A 17,177-nucleotide genomic window follows, 5' to 3' on the forward strand; every position below is an offset into this window, starting at 1 on the left:
GAGTGTAAGAGTGAAGCCAGTGGCTGCTAAAAACTATATAGAAAATTTTCTGCATGAGTTCATGCTGGAATTTAGATTTATACCAAAGCCCACAACTGGTAGTTATATGTCGTCAAGTATTAAATAGATTTACTATTTTAAGCTTAAGGAGGCTTCGGTTATTCATGGGCATATACATGAAAGCTTAGTATGATTTTTAAGAGTTCCAGTAAAAATTGTGTTTGGTCAGATTCGTAGGTATATAAATGAGCTGATAATTGCCAAGTTTAATTTTATTATAAGCTTAATACTGAACTTCTACTTAACAAAAATTAAAAAACATCAATTTGTAAAAAAAAACTAATAACATACATTTCAACAAATCTTAAAATTGTTATAATTCCTAACATATTACGTCAATTTACCAACGAATAAGGACGTACTTATTTGAGTCTCTATACAAAAACAACCCTATTGGTAGTTATACATAAGTGGACTCAATCTGAATGTTATTTATACTATGTTTTGACCGACATTAAAAACATGTTTTCATAGCAAAAATTGGTTTTCTTTCTAAATTTTTTGTTTTAATCAATGCAAAATCTGTCAAACGAAATCACAGTTTTCGCTGAAAACTACTTGAAAACTTACATTCCACTCATTATAATCGATGCCTCCTCTAGTTTAGTCGATATAATTGGAAGACATATTTTGCCATCCCCAAATTTTCAGTTAATATTTGTTTACATTTTAACAAAGAATGGAGAAAAAAAACAAAAGTATAAAAAAAGAAATGCGTGAGGTGAGAGGGAGGAAGCCACATTTTAGAGGATATTGCAGTAGAGTTGTAGCAACAAAGTGTGTCAATCACAGCGAACGAAATTAATTAATTTGTAGATGTCGAAAACTTTCTTTAAAAATCACAGATCCATTTCGTAGGCAATCTTGTTCCCAAAAATTATTCTTAAGTTGCTGGAATTAATGATATTTAATTGAAAACTTTTGGATCAGTAGAAACCTATACAAACTTTTGTCCAACATTATTTAATCGGCGTCCCAAGTCCTTTATTATACTTAATAGGATTAAACGTTGTTTGTTCAACTCTTCTCTCATTTTTCCAAAGCCACGGTGTTGGGTAGTAAGAGTTTCGATCAATTCTCTTGAAGAATCATCGTTTCGCAAGATATTTATCTGGCTTTTCAAAGCCAATACCTTCATTATTAAAATTTTCTTGCCCTCTAAATTAATAATTATAAACAAATATTAAAGAATCTAAAACATACTATTCTCGTTGTTCAAAATTTAAACAAACAAATACATTTGTGAACTGTGAACTGGTTCCACAATCCACAAATTGTGTTTTCAAGATGTTTTCAATGTCGGTCCGAACTTAGTATTACAAGTTTTTATAACCATTCGGTTAGCTGAACAATACAATTAAATACACCGAAATACTAAATTTGATCACAAATGATTGTTAGAAATTAAGGTAATGGTCACTTATGTATAGTGAGGATTTTCCAAATTCATTTTACTGAGGTATTTAGTTCCAAGACCGAACTTTTCTTGTGATCGACAATTAGCATTTAACAAATGATATACCTCAAGCGAACTACACTTAAGTTTTGCAGATATATGTATCAATATCATACTTGTCGTGAATCAACCAACTGCGTGAGATAAACACTTTGCAGAAGCCACATTAGGTTAAGATAGAAACATTTTTTATTTAGAGTACTCGTATGATATGGTTCAGAATATTAAGGAATAATTTTAGGAATTCACTCCATTGCCCAATTCCGATATCTGTTTATGCATATGTTATTTAATATTTTCAGTTAAACAATCGTGGACTGAATATGACTAACAAAGTTTTGTTAAAATATTCCACAAGTCCCAATAAATTGGCAGCAGGCAAGCATAAACTAATGCCGTTGCAGCAATACGATACTATTTTCGTTTTCTTCTAAATACATAAACGCTCAAAGATTCACATGAATAAATTCATATTTATTATATGTGCTTCATGGGTACGCTTCTTCTACTAAGTTCACAGCGGGATGCTCTAAACTCAAGCCTTGAATGGCATTTACGGAAGACAACATGTTTCTAATGTGCACTTCAAATTCACAACACATGCGTTGTATGATTTCTTCATCTTATGCATCAAAATATATTCATATCTATTATAAATTTTTATTTTTTTTTCTTATTTTTATTTTTTTGTGATTTAGATTAGGCGCTAGTGCGGGCCACTTCAAAACCTCATTCTTGTTATCAACAAACCATTGTTTTTATAATCTCGCAACAAAGTTGCAAGAGAGTATTATAGTTTTGTTCACATAACGGTTGTTTGTAACATCCAAAACTAAACGAGTTAGATATAGGGTTATATATACCAAAGTTATCAGGGTGAAGAGTGGACTTCAAATCCGAATGTCTGTCTATCCGTCCGTCCGTCCGTCTGTGCTAGCTGTAACTTGAGTAAAAATTAAGATATCTTGATGAAACTTGGCACATTTATTTCTTGGCACCATAGGAAGGTTTCGAAAATTAGCAAAATCGGACCACTGCCACGCCCACAAAATGGCGAAAACCGAAAACACATAAAGTGCCATAACTAAGCCATAAATAAAGCTATGGAAATAAAATTTGGTGTGAAGGATCGCACTATGAAGGAGCATATTTGGATGTAATTTTTTTGGGGATGTGGGCGTGGCCCCGACCACTAGAGTTATATAAACCAAACTTTCTGCAGTCGTTTTTTCAGCCACTTCTTAATACAGTCCAAAAATGAAAGAAATCGGATAATAAGCACGCCCACCTCCCATACAAAGGTTAGGTTGAAAATTACTAAAAGTGGGTTAACTCACTAACGAAAATAGTCAGAAACACTAAATTTCACATAAGAAATGGCAGATGGAAGCTGCACTCAGATTTTTTTACAAAATGGAAAAGGGGCGTGGCGTCGCCCACTTATGGGTCAAAAACCATATCTCAGGAACTACTTGACCGATTAGTGAAGATATCGGTGCAGAACTTTGCAAAAATACTATGTTTGTAGTGTGGCAGCCCCATTCTAAAAATCACCGAAATCGGCATAGGTTGTCAAGACCCCATATATCGAACATGAGGACCTCGGTGCTTCTAAACTAATATTATGGTTTCCAACTTTCAATGGACTTTATACAATATATATGACGAATATGTGGGTCAAATTGTGTATTATATAATATAAATAAAATTAAATAAATAAATTGCGAGAGTATAAAATGTTCGGTTACACCCGAACTTAGCCCTTCCTTACTTGTTTTAATAAATCTGCGTTCACTAATACTAACGAGATTAACAAAGGAATTTAGTTAAACAAGAGTTCTGTTAATGGAATTTATATTCTCACCAGATATACGCAGTATCGTTCATGGTTATTTGAACTAAGATATTCTCTTGTAAGAGATAACGGTACATTATCTCTAAACATATTCATCGTTCACAGGACACTCACTAACAACATTAGGAGTATTGTGGAAACTGAATACTAATTTGTGATATAGTCTTCATTATTTTAATTTTTCGTGCCTCGGAGACCCAGAATTAGTTAACAATAGTATTGACTTTAGTTATGCCAATATGATTATAATATTTTTCGAATTTCTTATTTTGATTGGAGTATTTAGTATTGTCTTGAATATTATATAAAGGCTTTTTCATACCAAGCGGAGATGAAGATAAAAATATATATATATATCACATGTCCTTAGGGACATTGAAAAAATTTTATCCAAAACCTATATTATATGAAAGATGTAAATGTTGAATGATTTTGAAAAGTAATTCAAAAAAATTAAAAGTAAAGTTTAGTCTCAAATAATTGAAAATGGTTTTACTTTTAAGAACATAAAGTGCGCTTTCGTATTCTAAACGCTTCCTCTCAACAATTTATTGGTGATATTCGTCTTTTTGTTTCTTGTTTCTGTTTGACGTATCATATTTGGAAATTAAAGCACGCAGTCTCTATTAGCGTTATTTGTGGAATTTGAAATTAGTTGCAATTTATATGTCACATTATATTAAGGTGAACACATGAAATTGCTGGGACAAAAATCACACTCATGGCCCATAAGTTCTGAGCAAACGAATTCGTACACGCAAATCTGATTTCGCGTAACTGAAATAAATACAATAAAATTGAAACAGCAATATAACGAAAATTAAAGAGTAATTGTATTGTATTTCATTCGTTTTATTATTTTTTGCTTTAGGGTTGAGTAAATTGTCTTCAGCAAACCAATACTGGTACAAGAAATCCAAAGCAATTGCACAGTATGGTTTTTAACAAAATCTTCAGAAAATACATTTTATTACTTTTATATAACTGATAAAACAGACATAGAATTAGATAAATTATCCTCTATATATAAAGCAAAAACAACATATAGGAATAATCTAAATTATATTACCTCGTACTATTTTACTTATTTGTCGTTTAATAATTATCTTAATACGCACAATGTCCCACTGTTCATCCAGCATTTCTGTCACATTTCTCTTTCATGTATATACCTTTCACATCCATAATATTAAATTTGCCATGCTCTTATAATTATATTTCTATTGTTGCGTATGATTTGTTAAAACAAAACGTGCAATCGGAACTAAAACGGCTGAAATTAAATTATTGTGGTCGAAAATCGCCTTGAACAAAATAGGGAAACTCAAAAGGAAAAAAAATATGGATTTTTATTATAATCTATACATAAGTATGTATATATAAAAATGAATAGCTGTTCCTTAGTCTCACTAAAACTCGAGAACGGCTGAACGGATTTTTCTTATCTTGGTCTTGAAATGTTCGTCGAAATGTATCTCATAGTGTTAGTAAGCTGCATATATTAGAATTATGACCGCATTTGGTCAAGCACATTCATTCTTTCATTTATGTATCCATATATCTATGTAAATATGTACATTTGTAGAAAATGCTACATAACTCTTAAGAATCAGAGAAATTCTACGTCGAAGACAGCGGCAACGTGTTGGTCGACTGAAGTCCATTCGCTCTGATAAACACCTAACCAATTCCACTACTGTATGCCTACATATACTATATATTTATAGCTTCGTTTTAAATTGTCTGACAAATTTTGGATTCAGATAGTTGTATGGTTTGTACATACATATACAGTCAAATATTCGAATGCAGCAGGCAGCCACAAATGATAGTCCACATATCATTAGCAGTATTATAGTATTAGCAGCTTGTTCAATTCTATCTATACTCACATGACTGCATGTATCTGAATATTATAAAGGAAAATTACATAATTTGCACATAATTGAGTTAGATAGGAGATCTGTATGTGCAAGGGGTGCAAAGGCAGGGGCAATAATGAGCTCTGAATCATGTATTGCGAAAACGCAATGATGCAACAAAGAATTATTTTCTGTTATGAAGAATATTATGCTAACACTAATATATGGTACCCGTTGTTTCTTGTGAGTATTTGAACGTTCTTTATACATACATTTGTGCAGTGTAATGGTATACTAAAACGAATCTCAACTGACTGAATTCCATTTTCCCCTACATCTTCTGTTAACAGCTATTAGAATTATATTTGGTGACCTAAGATTGATTATAAAAGATACTTGAACATATTGAAATTTTCTAATATTTCTATATCTAATAAATATACAATATCGCAGTTCTTCTATTTATTGTGCTATACAAGCGTTTGTTTAAGCAGATTCCAAAATATGTTTAGTTTACTTAATAAATAATCTGAGTGTGTATAAAAATTTCAAGTTATTAAATATTTATGCAAATTAGTTTTTAGCACTTTTAACAATTGAATACTCATATTTTCTTAATGAAGTCATAAAATGATTCTTAAAATTTCCTATTTTCGAAAATAAAATATACAAAGGAATTATATTTGGAATCTCAAAAACAAAAAAAAAATATAGATAACTCAATTCACGTATAATCATAAAATGTTCACCAAAATTCCTATTGATTAAGATATATTTTGCAAATTAGCAGTGAAGTTTTAAATAACTCAGACAGTTAGTTTCAAAGTTGTAAATTTTTATTAGTTTCATTTAAAACTTCTTTTTTTAAATTTTGAAAAGAACAAACTAACTCAGAGTTAGTAAGTGTGGTTCTTCCACCTAACTTGATTTATAGGTAGCAACTCACTGCGATTGTTATCTCTACAGATCAGGAGCATAATAAAGCTTCTGGGATACACATGCATACATAAACCTATCTCTGGTGCTATTCTATGCTCAATAATCTCTCTTTCTATCACGTGGGAAAACGCCATTGTGTAGATACCTACACATAAGAATGTATACGAGTATATGTGAATAAAAGCATAGGCAATTGTTCGTAGAGATGAAGTTTGCTACGTGTGTACGACTTCCGAAGACGTAGAAGTAGCCTAAGTAGCAATGACAGAATAAGATGTAGCAGCTGTGGTCTTTCAGCTTTAACACCTTATCCTTGTATATTCTACCACATACGACAGACTGCTTTTGTTCTAAGACAAAGGATTTTGTAGTAGCCGACGACAACCATTGGGACATAATATACTTCATAAAGTTGTATATATACGTAATTAATTAATATTGTAAACTCAACAGAAGGTACAAGTGATCCATGGAGAGGCAGACTAACGATTTTGAAATTCAAAAATTGAGTACGAAGATTGATTTGTGTAAACTCTGATTGAAATTAGTTGAAACAGGTTTTCATTTTCAATAGCCCTTGTATACGGAATAAGTGGATATCAGTTTTTGTGGATAGTCTTACTCTGTATACAGTAGAGGCTCGAAAAAGTTAAATAGTTTGTTATTGGGGTGACAAACTTTTTGGAATTCTTAGCTTTTCATAATTAACATTTGATTATAAAGCGTATTATTCTTTGGTATGGCACACTTGACTCCAATGAAACTCCATATTACTATTCGCGTAATGTAAATGATCGGCTTCTTCACAATAGTTACCCCCGTATAAGACCATTGGCATTAATGCTTTTTGGTGCTCACATCATTAAGATCTCTTGCGGTTATGCACTTAGGAATTGGTTTGCCATATTTTCGCATTTGATTTAAATAATAGTCTATTTTTTGGAGAGTTACTTTTACATTTTTTCAATTTCGACACTCGAAAGAAAAATTGTAGATCCTTAAAATTCTTCGAGTTGTGAACAGTGATATATGTATATTCCCACATCAAATTTACTCAACGCATTAGTCATAAAATCAATATCAGTCATATATTTGTACAATTCAACCAATAATAAATTTTGCTAATTTGAACCGTGCAATGAATTTAATTATCTGGTGCGGGTGGATTAATTAATTGAGCAAATGAATTGATACCCCCACTCCAGTTAATTTATTGTGCATAATTAGACGCTTACTATTCTGCGCGTGTCACGTGCTGTTATTCAGCATTACCTCTTAAGTGTTCTAATTGAGTTCTAAGGATAAGGGTAGTAAATATTTAATGCCTATTTACCTCGAAAATATAAATAAAACACCCGCCCTCGTAATCGATATCACAATTACATAGAATTTTTTGCCGGTAAGAAAGAGAGAAATAAAATTCAGAATTGTGTGTTTATTTGCATATTAAAAAGACAACGTTTTGTGTGGAATTTACCAGACTTATGTTAACAAAAGGGACCAAATAATGGACGTATTATATGGTACCTCGTTCAGTAGATCAGTTAGACAATATACTGTGCTGATATGTCAGTTACGATTGACTACGTGGAAATACTTTCAATACTTTACTTCCTATATAAGACCAGCTATCCTAGAGAAAGTGATCCGAATGGTTTTTAAAATCAAAAATATACAATTTCTCTCATTTTCGTCCTTTCTTTGACATTAAAATTATCTAACTCTAAAAAAAAGTCTGCACATATTCTTATATATCTGCGTACATCTGTGAAACAGTGGTCTCTGTCTTTTTCGTTTTTTTATTTCTTTTAATTATCACCATTACGATTTGCAATAGCAAACATATTTATATAAAATTTTCTGTAGCTGCTTTAGTTCTTGCTGTTATTCAATTATTATATGTATAAGTATGCATACATTCAATATGTGGTTTCAATTATGCAATAGAGCCACAGTAAATTATGTTAAGAGTTGTTTGTTATGAATAGAAATCCACAGGAAAAACTTAAATGTGTTAAATTAATGAATTTATTTTATGATATTAAATGATTAGCATTATATATATCGATAGAATATCTCTACTAAAATAGATTTACCGTTGAATGAGTATTATGTTAAAAATCCCTTCCAAAATCAGCACAATTCAGTAGGAAAAATCGACCAATTGTATAGCAAAACATAATACTAACATGTAAGGAAAGGCTAATTTCGGATGCACCCGAACATTTTATACTCTCGTAATTTATTGAAGAAATTTTATTAAGATAACACCCAAATTTACCTATAAATTCGGCACAAAGTATAATAGAATAACGAAAATCGTCCTATATAGTGTATGAGGGCTGAGGAAATTCCTGAACCGATTTCATTCATTTTCACCAGCAAGGTACACTATATCCAAGACTATACACTCACTTAATTTCTCTAAGATGTCTCACATATTAATCAATACATATATGCAGATTAAAGCCCACCATATTTTTGAAAAGCCTATAATTAGGTATATGGGAGCTAGGAGATGTTATTATCCGATTTTAATAATTTTTGGAACTGAGACACACTATTAGAATAAACAATTTCCTCTGAATTACATTAAATTAACAGAGAGATTTATACCTATTTTCGGTTAAAATTTACCCTTAGGCGCGGAGTTCAACATGTTCGATAACAGGGGCCTTGAAAAGTTATAGTCCGAAGTCAAGTGAAGCCAGACATGATATGTACTATTTGTGTAAAGTTTTATTCCGCTATCTTCATTGGTTCCTTATGTATATATTACCGATCCGATCCGATTCATCCATTTTTCACATGTGTCATCAGGGTGTCAAGAAAGTATTATATACCGAATTTCATTGAAATCGGTCGAGTAGTTCCTGAGATATGGTTTTTGGCCCATAAGTGAGAGATGCCACGCCCGTTTTTCATTTTGTAAAATCTGAGTGCAGCTTCCTTCTGCTATTTCTTCTGTAAAATTTAGTGTTTCTGACGTTTCTCGTTAGTGAGTTAACCCACTTTTAGTCATTTTCAACCTAATCTTTGCATGGGAGGTGGGCGTGATTATTATCCGATTTCTTTCATTTTTGGACTGTATAAGGAAACGGCTAAAAGAAACGACTGCAGAAAGTTTGGTTTATATAGCTTTATTGGTTTGCGAGTTATATACAAAAACCTATTTGAGGGCGGGGTCACGCCCACTTTTCCAAAAAAGATACATCCAAATGTGCCCCTCCCTAATACGATCCTATGTTCCAAATTTTATTTTCATAACTTTTTTTATGGCTTAGTTATGACACCTAATAAGTTTTTGGGTTTCGCCATTTTGTGGGCGTGGCAGTGGTCCGATTTTGCCCATTTTCGAAAGTAATCCTCTCACGGTCCCAAGGAGCAGGTGTACCAAGTTTAGTTATCCGTTGTACGGACGGACAGACAGACATTCGGATTTCAAATCTACTCGTCACCCTGATCATTTTGATATATATAACCTTATATCTAACTCGTTTAGTTTTATGACTTACAAACAACCGTTAGGTGAACAAAACTATAATACTCTCTTTAGCAGCTTTTGTTGCGAGAGTATAAAAATTTACTGATGCTATTGATTGAAGTATTTTATTTGACACCAAAACGAGTTCCTCATACGCCCTGATGATCTAAACATTTAAACACAATCCTTATCTTTCTGAATAGATCATTTATACACAAAAATACTTTAGTAAGTAGTTCAATAGAATAAATGATACATGTGTTAATTGTTTGTGCATAATAACCTTACCTGTCGGAGAGAAGAACTTAAAAAGAAGTAACGATTTTTTGAATCATTTTGGTGTTTATCAAAATTTATCGCATATACTCTCATATCCAATATTTCTTATTTAAATTAAAATTCTTCAGAGTTTTTCAAAATAATTTTTTAATGTGCTTGTTTGCATTTCATTAATTTGGCACAAATAACCTAAAGGTTGGAACAACTTGTTGCAGAAATGACAACAACAGTGACATTAAGAACAATTATAATAAACCAACGTAGTGAAGCGAAAACAAATAATATTTAACGAGTACGCAGCTTGTGCAAACAATTTTAATTTTGAAATAATTAGATTTTCTGTTGGCAGTTGTTGGAACAATCAGAGGGTTGCTGAAATCACTCCCAACTCATTTGCATATTTTTGCAAGCCGTTGCTACTGTTAGAGCCACTTAAGTTATGCGAAGAAAATAGTTACGAAATTTTGTGTTTCTTTTTGAATTATATATTTGCCTTAATTCTAAAAATGCGAAATCCAATACTTTTCACCTTTCCTAGCATTTCTATATACCTCTTTTATGTTTATTTCTTACATTGTCTTCCGCTGTCAAAAACTCTCAATTTAAAAGGAAAATAAAGAAAAATTCTTGATGAAAAACATTATTTGTTAGAGTGGTAAAGTGACAATCAGCCCATTCTTTCATTAAAAGAATTCTACAAAACATTTGAGGAGAAACAAATTAAATTTTTAGAAAAGATACTAAAGTTAAATATGCGAGTGAATATATCGATGTAATTTAGTAGTATTTTAATACAACATAAACTTTTGTAACTTAACATAAAATTTATCTGTTGACATATCTGAATTAGCTTACAATGGCGATGTAAATAGAAATCCAATCTTACTATATATTAAAGGTTTAAAGTTGTCAAAAGTCATAATTACTGTTTCGTATTTCAGCGGACGTAATTTGATTAATTTGAGCGAACTTTGAGTGCTTTGTGAGATTTAAAATTTCATCTTCATGTCGGCTTTTTTAAGCCATAATAGAATAACGAAAATCCTCATATGCAGTATATAGGCTGAGGTAATTCCTGAACCGATTTCACTAATTTTCACCACCAACATACATTATATCTATAATCTTAGATACTTAATGTGGCTAAGATATTTCACATATTAAACGATTTATAAGGTATTAAGCCCATCGTATAATTAGGTATGTATATGGGAGCTAGAAAATGATATGACCCGATTTTAATAATTTTTGGAACAGAGACACACTATTAAAAGAAAATAATTTCCTCTGAAATACATTAATTTATCTGAGAGATTTACCCATATTTCCGTTAAAGTTTACCCTTAGGGGATGAGTTCAACATATTCGATATCTGAGGCCTTGAAAAGTTATAGTCCGTTTGCGACAATTTTTGTACAAGTGATGCCAGAGATGATATGCACTATTTGTGTAAAGTTTTACTCCGCTATCTTCATATATAATGTATATATTAAAGTGAAGGAATCAGATGGAATTCAAAATTGAGTTAAAAGAAAAGTAGTCGTGCTTGTGAACCAATTTCATCCATTTCCCACACATATCATCAGGGTGTTAAGAAAATATTATATACCAAATTCATTGAAATCGGTGAAGTAGTTCCTGAGGTATGGTTTTTGACCCATAAGTGGGCGTTGCCCTGCCCATTTTCCATTTTGTAAAAAAATCTGATTGCGGCTTCCTTCTGCTATTTCTTCTGTAAAATTTAATGTTTCTGACGTTTTTCGTTAGTGAGTTAAATCACTTTTAGTAATTTCAACCTAACCTTTGTATGGGAGGTGGGCGTAGTTATTATCCTATTTCGACTATTTTCATGGTGTATGGTGGGGTACGACTGGAAACCGATTTACGGTGGGAAACCGACTGCAGAAAGTTTGGTTTATATAGCTTTATTGGTTTGCGAGATAGATACAAATAGCCGATTTTGTGGCGGGGACACGCCCACTTCCCCAAATAACTTACATCTAAATATGCCCCTTATTAGGGCGATCCTTTGTACCACATTTTACTTTTATAACTTTATTTATGGTTTCTTCTTCTTGACTGGTGTAGACACCGCTTACGCGGTTATAGCCGAGTCCAAAACAGCAAGCCACGTATCCCTCCTTTCGGCAGTTTGGCGCCAATTGGTTATACCAAGCGAAGCCAGGTCCCTCTCCACCTGGTCCTTCCAACGGAGTGGAGGTCTCCCTCTTCCTCGGCTGCCAACAGCGGGTACTGCATCGAATTTATTTATGGTTTAGTTATGACATTTAAAGTGTTTTCGGTTTTCGCCATTTTGTGGGCGTGGCAGTGGTCCAATTTTGCCCATTTTCGAAAGCAATCCTCTCACGGTTTCAAGAGACAGGTGTACCAAGTTTAGATATCCTAAGTGATCCGTTGCACGGGCGGACAGACAGACATTCGGATTTCAAATCTACTCGTCACCCTGATTATTTTGATATATATAACCCCGTATCTAACTCTTTTAGTTTTACGACTTACAAACAACCGTTATGTGAAAAAAAAACTATAATACTTGTTAGCGAGCGAGTTTTCGTAAAATAAAACAAATTTTGTGTGTTGTAAATAACTGAATTTTAATTATTAATATTTATATTAGTTGTTGAGCCAGACCACTTGCTTATGGTTTATTCAAGTTATTGCTGGCCCATCCCCATAAAATCACCCTATCCCTAATCCCTATACAATATATATATAATGATTTTCGTTTTTCTAGTGCACTAGGGATATTATGGAGAATATTCACATAATTAAATTAATATTAATTTCCTGTACATACGTTTGCTTTTAGTGAAATAATGCTTTGATCAATAAAATATTAGACTATATTACAAATATCTCATATGGTCTCAATCATGAGGTTCTGTATATAAGGAACATATTAATACATTAATTGATTGAAAAAAAAAACTATACATATTGTATGCTCCCTCCATATATGCTATCACTCATAGGAAAGAAATATCTCCCTAGTTTGGATCACATATCATTGACATCTGTGAAACTAAGTCGTTAATTTCTCTTCTATTGCTAACACGGAAATATACTTCCGCTTAAATGTTCATTAAGTATTTAACAAACAAATAAATTTGGTTATTTTACTTTCAGAGAGTTCACTGCAACAAGTTACTCACAAACACAAGCCTAAATGATTAAGTTTGCAAATTAACTTAGCGATGATTGGTTACGAAGTTTTTGTTTAATATGTTATTTAAAGTTCTATGTGAGCTTTAAGCAGTAATTGGCAAAAAGTAGTGTACCTTAAATATAGTGATTGAATGAGCGTATTACGAATCACATGAAGCATAATGAAAATAACATTATAACCTTTGAGAGTAATATAAAATATAAAGAGGCGTTAATGCTCAATATCATACTAGTATTGTTTTCTAATTGCTTCCTTTCAACTATTGCACTTATTTCTAAAAAAGCAACTGCAAAATTAAAACTGACATCTTAATCTGAATAACATTTGCTACAGTTTCGAGAAAATCCCGTTTACAATTTAAAATAAAACTCATCTTAACTAACAATTGTAAGAAGAATTTTAAACATAATTATGTTAAATATATGATGGATTTTTTGAGAATCATTGTTTCTCTACATATCGTGCTTGAAGATAGATTATCTTTCTTTATTATTGTATTTTAGTATCATGGCACGCTATAATTACAAAAAAAAAAAAAAAAAAAAAAAAAAACAAGTAAGGAAGGGCTAAGTTCATGTGTAACCAAACATGTTATAATCTCGCAATTTATTTATTAAATTTGATTAATATAACAAACAATTTGACCCACATATTCGGCATATATATGGAATGGTTCATTGAAAGTTGGAAACCGTAATATTAGTTATATGGGGGATAGGGAAGTTATGACTCTACTTTACTCATTTATGGCACGGAGACATATTATTAGAAGAAAAATAATCCCTTAGAATTTCTTCAAAATATCTGAGAGACTAACCTATATTTTCGGCAAAAATTTTGTTAGAAAATGAGGTCGTCATTTTCGATATATGGGGCCTTGAAAACTTATGGTCCGATTTCGACGATTTTTAGAGGAGCGATGCCACACTATAAACACGGTATTTATACAAAGTTCTGCTCCGATATGTTCACTAATGCTTACTTTATATATTGTAAAGTAAACGATTCAGATCGAGTTCAAAGTTCTGGTACGTAGGAAGTAGGCCTGGTTGTGAACCGATTTCACAACATATAGTTGGGATGCAAAGAAAATATCACAAACTAAATTTCATTGAAATTGGTTTCGGAGATATGGTTTCGGAGATATGGTTTTGGTATATATGGGTGGAGTCACACCCATTTAAAATTTTGTATACCAATTTGAGTGCAGCTCTTCCCCACCTTCTATATAATGAAATTTAATTTATCTGGTGTTTTCCTTAACTGAATCAAAGCATTTTTAGTAGTTTTCAACATGACTCTTGTAAGGGAGGTAGTCGTGGTTTTACTCTCTTAGCAACTTTGTTGCGAGAGTATAAAAGTAGAACAGGTGGTGATTTAAGCCCTTAATTTTTATAAAAATACATTATCTCCATGATATATAAATGTTTCGTCATGTAAACAATACAATATAAAATATTATCGGTATGTCAAAAAACTTTTCTAAACCATATCTGTGAATGTTTGTCTTAATTGTCATTAAAAGTTTGTAGATTTGCATTGTTATAAAATGACAAGGAGTCATAAGATACTCACAGACTGCAGTCTGTGCATTTATTATACTATTGGTGATGAGTTTTAAATACCAATTTAATTACATTCAAAACTTGGTTTATATGTATCTACATATTTATATATGAGGGCAACTTAATTTGTGATATGCTGGGATGATAAAAGACAATTTTGATTGCATTAAACAGTAGATTTTATAAACTACTAAAATGCTTACTAAAATTATGAACTTCTAGCCAACTGGGTAGTATCCGATATAATTTTACTTTATCTTATGAATTAAATTTGAAAATAATTCTGCTTAAAGTGCCTCCAGCCAATTAATTACAGTAATATTGAACTCAATTGTGCTTGCTACTTATTTTCATGAGACATTCATCATACTACATTAAAGGTATAATGATACGAAAGACTAACAAAGAACAGAGAGTAGACTACTCAAAAAACTGGCAGTTGTTGTCACGGTAAGAAGAAGCAAAATATGATGAAGTACAAGTAGCATGTGTGAGAGAAACGTGTGTAATAAGCTTCTTACAATTTCTGCTGTATTACCTTGTCATAGTTGCGTATCGGAATATAAAATATGTATTTTATTCCTCTTTACGGTTATATGTATTTGCATATACGGAACAACTGCCTAGTTCCTTGTTATTGTAATTTTGTGAGTTCGTTAGATAAGCAGCAGAACTTGGCGTATGCTAAGACAACAAAATTAAGCGTCAACAGAATACATTTTATAGCAAAAATATCCCAGGTGTATGTAAATGAATATGCAATAAAAATATGCTCATTGCCATAACCAAGAAGGGTAGAAAGTTTTGATTTCCTTTTTCTTTCTACGAAAAATAGCCGAGAAAGGGTTGTGGGTTGTGATGGCATCTAATGTTGATGATATATATAAGGTCTTAAAATGGGATTAAAAAGCATGGGAGGAGCAAATGTTAACACTATGATAATTGGATTAGTATAAACAAATGGGAATGACAGTGGAAAATAATATGAAAACTTGTAATCTGTATGCTTGTATACGAGGATTAGCTAAGAATTAGGATCAGGAACATTGCCGCATGTGGTATTTTTGTGGGCCGTTGCTTTTTTAGGTCTGGAGTTTTTGTATTAACTTGGTATAAGGTACGGACTGATTACCAATGAGTTATTCTGTAGTCCTCTCATATTCGATAATTTAAGAAGCGAAACTTTGTCTCCATTTTCCATAATTTCACTTTTTTTAAGTTACTTCTTGAACTAATTTCACAAAACAAGATAACAAGCATTTAAAAAATGACAAAGAAATTATAATCATTCAATTTATTTAAGATAAAAAAAAGGTGCGTGGAGTCCCTACTCGCGGAAGAAGTTATACTTCTTAGTGATATTCCAAGAAATGCATACCATTTTGTATGCAAGAAAACTAGAGTGAGGGAAAGGATAAAATTTTGGTGGAGTGACCAACACTTTCTTAAATTCGCCTTTTATAAATTTATTATGAACATTTTATAAAGCAAAGTCCAAATCAATCAATAAATCAATCATTTCTGGGTTCTGAAGGATTGATATCTATAATATTTACAATTGGATTATGATAACTAAAATACGAAATGAAATGTCTTACATCTATTTTATCTATATTTCTCGCGAATACCGCATCAGTAGTCGTACCTCCTTTTGTCGTAGGATCATTTCTTCCATTGATAATTTCTGATGAGAATGCCAGCAATGGTTCAGCTTCTGGCAATGAGAAATTTACATTGAAATCTCCCGCAAGGAGTGCCGGTTGATATATGAATGAGCGAGGCATATTGTTGATTTTACACTAACAAAATATACAGCAAATTTGCAATTGCAAATATGCAAGACCATTTGCACCAGGTTGTGAATTGCCCTACTGTACTTATTGACTGCATAATTATATATAAATATTATTTATAACTATTTGTATAAAACCTTGAAATATATTCAATAAAATCACCACTCAGAAGTCGTTTTATCCGTTCTAACCGAGCGATCATCGAAGAAACATCATTTCTAATATGCCACAAGACAAAATTAGAAATGAAGTTCATAAACCTCACGCTGTCAGATAAAACTATTTACCTCCTCATCGCGGGTGCTAATACTTTCGATTTGCAAAGAAAGTAAATGAAGACTGACTACAGAAATGATCCTGTGAAGTATAGTCTTAACTTTTCAACGGCCAACGCAGAGTATTTCAACCAAAAGTCACACAAAATAGTTGAGAATTCGCAGAAATTAAACAGAAACGAAAGAAAAATAATGCGCAAGCATACAATCATACATATGCGTACACATGTGAATATGTCACCAACCAAAAATTTAAAAATTGTTCTACAAAAACAAGAATTGATCAAATAGCATGAGCATTAGTGATGAGCGATATTGCTATTTTTGAATCACTGTGATTTCAGTGATTGCTATTTTTAAATCACTGTGATTTTATATTGCTATTGTGATCACAACAAAAAAAACGAATTTATGAGAATTTA

At 31.9% G+C, this 17,177-nt stretch overlaps 1 non-coding gene across 1 annotated transcript; it reads right to left on the minus strand.

Moving 5' to 3' along the window:
- Nucleotides 1-16,640: 16,640 nt before the first annotated feature.
- Nucleotides 16,641-16,854, minus strand: LOC114804977 (small nucleolar RNA U3). The gene has a single exon (XR_003753081.1). It is a non-coding gene; the product is annotated as a small nucleolar RNA U3 (small nucleolar RNA).
- Between the last annotated feature and the right edge of the window lie 323 nt (nucleotides 16,855-17,177).

The sequence above is a fragment of the Zeugodacus cucurbitae genome, chromosome 4, assembly GCF_028554725.1.
Source record: "Zeugodacus cucurbitae isolate PBARC_wt_2022May chromosome 4, idZeuCucr1.2, whole genome shotgun sequence".
Lineage (NCBI taxonomy): Eukaryota > Metazoa > Arthropoda > Insecta > Diptera > Tephritidae > Zeugodacus > Zeugodacus cucurbitae.